Source organism: Pseudopipra pipra, unplaced genomic scaffold (genome assembly GCF_036250125.1).
Source record: "Pseudopipra pipra isolate bDixPip1 unplaced genomic scaffold, bDixPip1.hap1 HAP1_SCAFFOLD_659, whole genome shotgun sequence".
NCBI lineage: Eukaryota > Metazoa > Chordata > Aves > Passeriformes > Pipridae > Pseudopipra > Pseudopipra pipra.
The window spans coordinates 1-7,826 of record NW_026991151.1 but is presented as its reverse complement, the minus strand read 5'-3'; the positions used below and the strand labels follow the sequence as shown (position 1 = coordinate 7,826).

Here is a 7,826-nt window from a genome sequence, read left to right as displayed (position 1 = left end):
GAATACAGTTATCAAACAGTTAAAGTCATTTACTCAATGTGTCAGTGTGTCTTCCCCTCTGCTCTGCTATTGAGACCCCACCGGGAGTACTGAGTATAGTTCTGGTCTCCCAACATAAGGACATGGAACTGTTGGAGCAAATCCAGAGGGCCACAGAGTTGCTAAGAGGACTGGAGCACTCCCCTATGAAGACAGGCTGAGAAAGCTGGGACTGTTCAGCCTGGAGAGAAGGTTGTGTGGAGACCTCATAGCGACCTTCCACTATCTGAAGGGGGCCTACAGGGAAGCCAGAGAGGGACTCTTCATCAGGAACTGTAGTGACAGGAGTTATGGGTACAAACTGAAAGAGAGGAAATTTAGATTAGATATTAGAAAGAAACTCTCTATGTGAGGGTGGTGGAGCACTGGAACAGATTGCCCAGGGAATTTGTGGATGCCCCAGTCCAGAAAAGGCCTTGAGCAACGTGGTCTAGTGGGACATGTCTCTGCCCATGGCAGGGGAGTTGGTACTAGATAATCTTTGAGGTCCCTTCCAGCCCCTTAACATTCTATGATTCTATAATAAAGACTTTAAATCTATTATGAACTAATATAGGTTTTTCTAAAATATAAGATGTATGCAAGCACAAGCTTGTAAGTAATCATGCAACTTGCCGACAACTTTTGTATGCTCAAATAGCTATGAAATACAAGGAAAAAGCTGCTGTTCATCTTTATAGAATATTATATGAGTATAAAAGCAAGATATGGATTTGAAAGCACTAAGAGGAATTTTACTGCAAATTGGTGTAGGTACTCTGAAGTGTGGCATTTTTCTTGTTTTAGTTACATTATTCTCAGAGCTTTTTAGTCAATCCTGGGAGGAGTAGTAAAACTTCAGAGACTGTGTTCATACAGTGGGGCCTAATTTTATTCATGTGTACCCTGAGGAGAGTGTAAAAACTCAGACCCTTATTCCTCTTGCAATTCTGCTTCTTGGAGATTTTTAGTCTAAGTGTAATACTGAACTCTCTGTTGCCAAGCTGGTCACCTCTGTTGAAGAAAAAAAGTGTATGGTCCTGACATTCCAGCAGGATGAGAAGGGAGATGAAAAAACTTGCCAAGAAAAGCCAGCTTGTAGTGGAAAGTACCTCCCTGGTGAGGGGGAACAGAAAAGGGAAACAAACCTCAGATTTTCTGATCTTTACCATGTACAGTTAAACAACATTTTGCAAAATTCAGTGAAGAAGACAAGAATGCAAATTATCCTGTGCTATTCAGAGGGACAACCTAGTGGGATTTTCAGATCAGGAAGCATAAAAGTATTTCTTCTTTCTTTTTAATTTCAGATCTAGAATAAATAAAATCTACAGCTCCCCAGTGCAAACACACAATACCATTTACAAGGCATAGACCACGTTTTGTTCTATTACAGCTCTTAGCACATTGGCTCTCAGTTTGTGATACTACAAATACCTCCTCATCCTAAAAGTCCACCCAAATCTTGAAGCATTGAGATGAAACTGAAAGTAGCTGCACTGCATAATGCCAGAGAGTTGCCTAACCTCGTGTCTGGTATCAAAGAGCGTTCAGTGGTCTATGCCACGAGGCTATGAGGATTGCAGGACTGCCAGTCAGCCTGGAACACTTCCCTGGTTACAAACTCTCTTGACTTCCAGTGATCAGCCTTCAGTGAGTTTCTGATCCAGGTATCTTTGCTGTATGTCCCGTTTTGTAATGTAAGAATGCCACGTGTGAAAAAATGCTCCTAATTTTTTTACTTTGGACTGGCTACCTTCAGATTACTTTTTCTATGAAAAGGCACACCTTTTCCACATCACTTCTGAATTTACAGATCCCTGTTACATCCTCACTGAGCTGCCTCTTTCTCATCCACAACACTCCCAGACAATTCATCTGCTTCTCAGTTGTGTTGTCATTACACAGCTTTTGGCTGCTTTGATCCTCCTATTTGAGCCTTTTCCTAGCTCTACTGCCTTTTTGTAATGGAGCAGACCAGAATTTTACACTACATTAAGACCTAAGTGCACCATCAATTTACACAGCATAAAACTGTTTTCTGTTTTATTCTTTGTCTCCTACTGAGTCATTCTTAGCACTTGTCTGACCTGCTGCTGAGCAGTGAGCTGAGGTTTCCATAAAATTACCCAGGTAACTCCAAAATCACTTTGCTACACAGCAATAGCTACTTCAGAGGACCAAGGTGCAGGTAAAGTGAGAACTCAGTATTATTTTATATATTATGTTTATGTTATTTTAGTAAAATATTGAAATACATCTACTTTATCAGACTCTCAGTATCATGAGATTTGTCTGCTGCTTTTAGCACTTTCCATTTTTATTATTTTTGAGAATACAACCTAATTGCAAACATTCTGTTACTGTTTAGACCTCTTTAACTGATCTGTTATGTATCTGATTTTCTCCTTTATTATTATTCTATTTTGCAAATAGCCACGTGGATGGCCCAATGTCCCAATTAAGGGACTCCTACTCTTCAATCAGTGCATTGCTGTTTTTCAAAGAAGCTTTAATGAGAGACCTCACCTAAACACTTGTACTTGTCTACTCAGGAAAGTGTCCAGCAACTTTATTGACCATGAGGCATGAACATTCTTAATATGTAAATATTTCATACTAATTACTGCTTTTACACTCTGATCACCTAATGACCTGTAAGCTTCTCTTGTTTAGAAAAAAACATAAGCATGTACAGGTATTGCAAATTTTTCCACATTTTTCATATTTGTTCATTTCTATTTTCTTAACTTTGAGACAAAATACTAAGGTGAGATTTTTCCTCTTGTGATTTCTCTAACTCATTTGCCAATGAAAAAATAATTTATATTCTCCAGTGAAACAGTGATCCAATGCTCACACTAAAAATTGAAATTTTTATTTGGATTTGTGTTCTGTTAAGTGAGGTTACCACCAGGTATGGTTACCACCAGGTATGGTTACCACCAGGTATGGTTACCACCAGAGTGAGAGATATATGGTCATAATTCTCAATGGACTAACTTCATAGCCATAAAGACACTCAGTCTAAGGGAAGTCTGCATTAGTGGTTGCTTATTTAATTTCAAATCATAGCATGGTACTAGTTTCCCACAGAAGAAACAACTCGTTATCTCCGTTGTCTCAACAGTCTCACTTAAAAGCAGATATTCTAGTCCTCAAGTGGTTTTTTTCAGACTGCAATTTCCAGAGAAATATATACAGTGGGTTCAGTTCACAGTTTTAATGGAACCTTAGTTAAACTGCTCCTTGATGTTTATTTTCCCCAACTTCTAGCCTATTCTTTTACCAAAGTCTATTTATCATCCATAATCGTGTTTCCCTTCTTACACATCTACTTTTCCCCAGTTCATAGACTATAAATGCCTATTTCTTTCATAAAAAAAAAAAAACACTGTGACAGAATCCTGGTTTCATTCTTTGCACATACTCCTATTTCTAATGGGCCTGTCTGTTTTTATTCCCTTGACAGTACTTGCATGGTCAAGCAATGTAACACTGCTTCTCTCCCTCTCTTCTCCTCTTCTTCACGGGTCTGGAAAGCTACTACATGAAGGCCACACTCTTCCAGCCTGAAGTAAAATCTTTAATCCAAAGGGAAAGTGTACTTTTTTTAATAGCAGAAAGAAGGAGGAATTAGAAAATAGAAGTAAAAACCCTGTTTCTGTTCAGTGCTGCTGCATGAAACAGCCACAGAAAAACAATAAATTTGTTAATGAAACCATTTCAGAAACAGACTTTTTTTCTGACAAATGTACAGAAAACATTAATTTGAGGAGTTGAGGTTGTTTTATTTTACACCTAATACAATTCAAATTTAAAGGATTACTTGCACAAAAAAATAAACACATTTGGTATAAAAATTTATTGTCACTTTAACACCTTTTTTTCCTCTTATGGCCCCCACCTTCTCTGGAGCAGAAACATATAAAGACTAATGGCACAAGTTTGTTTTATTCTACAGCATTTTTTTTGTTTTTACATACTTGAGTACCCTAAAGGACAACAGCCCGCTGTATACAAGAACCATTTTCTTCAGCCTGCTGAATTAAGTTTCATAAAGAACCAAAGCTATAAAGGCATTTTAAAAACATTGTCTCTTTCTTTTCAGAAGCACTGACTTTTTGCACCATTTATATACATAGTGTTACGTAACAGCTCTTGAGTACAGTACATGCAGCAGAATATATCTCTTGTATATAAAACATACATTTAAAACCTTGACTTATTGGAATTCTTTGAAGATTAAATAATTGTAGAATGCCCAGTGCTTAGAGAAAATGGTTTGATAGTACAAATCTCTGCATATGTTGGCCACTGGAATAATCCAAGGCTCACTGGAATATTATCTGTAGCACATCAAGGTGCGTAAATAATTTACTTAGAATGTTAAAACACAACTAGCAAAACCAATATTCATGATCTTATGACTGGGGGCTGGAACTAGATGATCTTTACGGTCCTTTCCATTAAGTCCCAACCATTCTATGACTGCCATGTTAACTCTTCAGTGGTTGCAAGGAGGTGTTGTGAGAGTTCCCCCTCCGCTCCTAAGACCTCTATAAAACCTTTAGTACACAATTTGTTTTCCAGATGAAGAAACTTATTTATGTCTACTGCCTCTTCTCTTCATTGCAGCTGTACACTGTGGACAGTACCATTTCCCTTTTGGTGCTTCTGTCAGTCCAACACATCCATAGTGGAACCACTCAATAGGACACTATAAAAAGAGAGTTAAAGAGATGGTTTGGGATTTGTTTGGTTTTTTTTTTCACAGTGCCTATCACAATTACAATTCTATGAAAATGAAACATGAGTAAAAAGCATAGATTCTGCTTTTCATATAAACCACAGGAAAAAATGACAAGAGATGAAGATCTCAGTCTCTAACATACACTCAAAAAACTAAGGAGAGTGATAAGAATTCTAGGACTCATATGTGGACTCACATAACACAGCAAAATAACTATGTTTTGCTTTGAAAGACTTAGTTTGACAATACTAAGTGACACAAAAGTAATCTTATCACGCATTTCTGTTTAAATGCAGTGTCTCAGTAAATACATGATGACATTCAACTGCTCTTTTAAAACTTTTTTTATTTGAAGAGGACAACTGTTATTAGCTAAACACAGCTAAGCATTCAGAGAAATAAATGGCATTTTGAACTAGGGCTTTTCTGAACCCAGTAAAGGCTGAAGGTTTCTAAAAGAACCTGAACTGTGAGGAGAAATGAGAAGTTTCCTGAAGGGTGGTTCAAAACATATGCACTTTACTCTAAAAAAATCTATTCAAAAACCAACTCTAAAAAAAAGTAACTTCTGCAAACAACAATTACATGCACAAGCCTCTCATGAACCCTTTGAACTTTGTTACTTACATCTTGGTTATCACAGCCTACCATTTCACCATAGGACACCTAGTAAGAAAAAAAAATTCCATTCTTAATAATTGTATTATTAACTAAAAGCAATTAACATTTTCAAAGGGCTAACATTCAAGTTTTTTCCTTTAAGGAGTCTGTCCATTAACAGCAGCAACAACATTTTGATTTTTCTTCTCACAGGTATCACAGATATCACAGAATATTCTAGAAGGATATTGGAAAGGACTCACGAGAGTCATCTCTCTTAAGCATCTTCTTCACTCTTAAGTGAAGAGGCTGTGCGGAGCTTCTGTTACACAATCCAAACACCACCTCGTTCATAGTGAATTGATTTTCAAAGATTGTTTGTGCAAAAGAAGATGCATCTGCATATTTCAGGTTGGATAAAAAAGGTCAGCACTCAAAGCCTGAATGAAGTACATTTTGATGAAAACAACAGTGCTCAGTATGTTATCAGCCTAGTTCTCAAGATTATATTGATGTCTGCCATTTCCCTTGCATACATGACAATTTCAAGCACTTTATTTGAAACAATCAAATATTTTAAAGAGAATTACAGAAATCTATAAACTCTAAAAAAAGTCAACTCTCTTAAAAGTGTTTGAAATAAGAACAGGCATTTTAAGTAAGTTTCTCATGTTGTCATTCATTCTCCGGACAGCTTATCTAAAATTAGGTTTTTGTTCGGTTGTTTGGGCTTTTTTAAGTTTATGGGATATTTTGTGTTTTGGTAGGGTTTTTTTTGTTTGGTTTGTTTGGTGGTTTTTGCTTTCTATGGGGAAGTTGGAGAAAACAGACAAATTCCTTACTAACTTAACATTTTAACTACATTCACTGTGAACCCTTTCCATTTTTAATTTAATTATTTCTGAAGTCTCCACTAACAGATTTTAAACACTCCAGGTATGTCACATCACTAGAAAACTGACCACTTTTAGCTTGAGTTGATAATATTTGTAGCACCAGTAAGTAAATAAAAACAGATCAGAATTTCAAGGGTAAAACCACAATGTTTTAAAAAATTAGCAACCAGAGAAGGAAGTTCAATTACATCAAACCAGCAGTTCTAGTTGTATTTCAGGCTGGAGGCTATCCTTACCTGATTACAAATGCAGTAACGTGGCTCATTTGGATCATAGGTCCAGTCAACCTGGCTATTAGAATCAGACTCTGGTATTACTGCTGTTTGCTGAGACAGTTCTTGTGCTAGTGCAGATGAAGAAGAACATGATGATAGAGAGGAAGAAGAAGAAGATGACGAGGACTGCTGACTTGAGGATTTGTTGTTGTTTCTGAGAAAAGGAAAAACAAAAAGGAAAAAATGGCATACATGATTTAAATTTATTTCCTGCCAAGTGAAAGAATCACTAAACAAGCACTTTGTTAACTCTGAAATACTGCAGTATGTAAATCCCAAAGTATCATTTGCTAACAGATTTCATTCAACTACTGCAAGCACTGGAATGGACCCACTGAATGCTCTTTGGAAAAGGAAACAAGTCGTGCCAGCTTACAAGTGCAAAATACATTGTTCTAATCAATGGAATTTAACAGCTCTAAACTGTCAAATGGCTTTAATGAATGCTTTTCTTCACAAAATTTTCCATTAACAGCCTTGGTGTCAAGTCCCCATAAAAATTATATTACAAATGAAATAGGAATTTACATATAAATAATGTCATATGTCATGTACAACAGGTAACTGTTTTGAAGATGACTGATTCTCTGTTAACCTCCACTCAAGCATCACCAATCACTCCATAGGAATGGTGCCAGAATAAAAATTTTATGCTTTTGCTTATAGATGAGATCTGACACTAAATCTATGCATAGATTAAAAATCCTTCTAAAATAGTATTATTAACTGAGCTGTGAACACACATAAATTTGTATGAAGAAAAAAACTCATGTCAGTTTAAAAGGATGGGCATTTTGAGACAAATTATTTCAAGTACAAGTTGTGACACTGTTGGTTAAAATGTTTTAAAACTTCATTTTAATCAGAAATAAAATTCAGTCCATTTCCTGTCCTAGATGATCAGCCATCAGAAAGTGTTGCATTTATTTGTGATCTGGCATGAAGCAAATCTGCAGATTATTTCAAAACCATCTACAAAGCGTTGCATGGTAATTCCCAACATTTGCTGTTATGTCAAATCTCTCCAGAACACAAAAAAAATGAGGGAAGGACCTTGACTGTATCACAGATGAAAAAGCAAATCAATACATTTATTTACAAACTTGGAGTGTGTTTGCTTAAATAAAAAAAGTGAGAGTACTGAAGAACAGCCCTGAAAAAAAGATGTCCAGCAGGCAATAACTGTCTTCTACTGATTCTCCCTCACAGATATTAAATACAAAGTATTTCTATTATGGCCCATGACTTTTAAGAGAAAGCTTAGCTGCCTTAAAAGCTATAATT

The 7,826-nt window shown here is 36.3% G+C and overlaps 1 long non-coding RNA gene across 1 annotated transcript; it reads right to left on the bottom strand.

Annotated features, from left to right (window-relative positions):
• Positions 1-3,788: 3,788 nt before the first annotated feature.
• LOC135408799 (uncharacterized) lies at positions 3,789-6,718 on the bottom strand. Its single transcript, XR_010427841.1, has 3 exons — positions 6,504-6,718; positions 5,399-5,437; positions 3,789-4,738 (listed from the first exon to the last, which is right to left on the bottom strand). It is a non-coding gene; the product is annotated as an uncharacterized LOC135408799 (long non-coding RNA).
• Between the last annotated feature and the right edge of the window lie 1,108 nt (positions 6,719-7,826).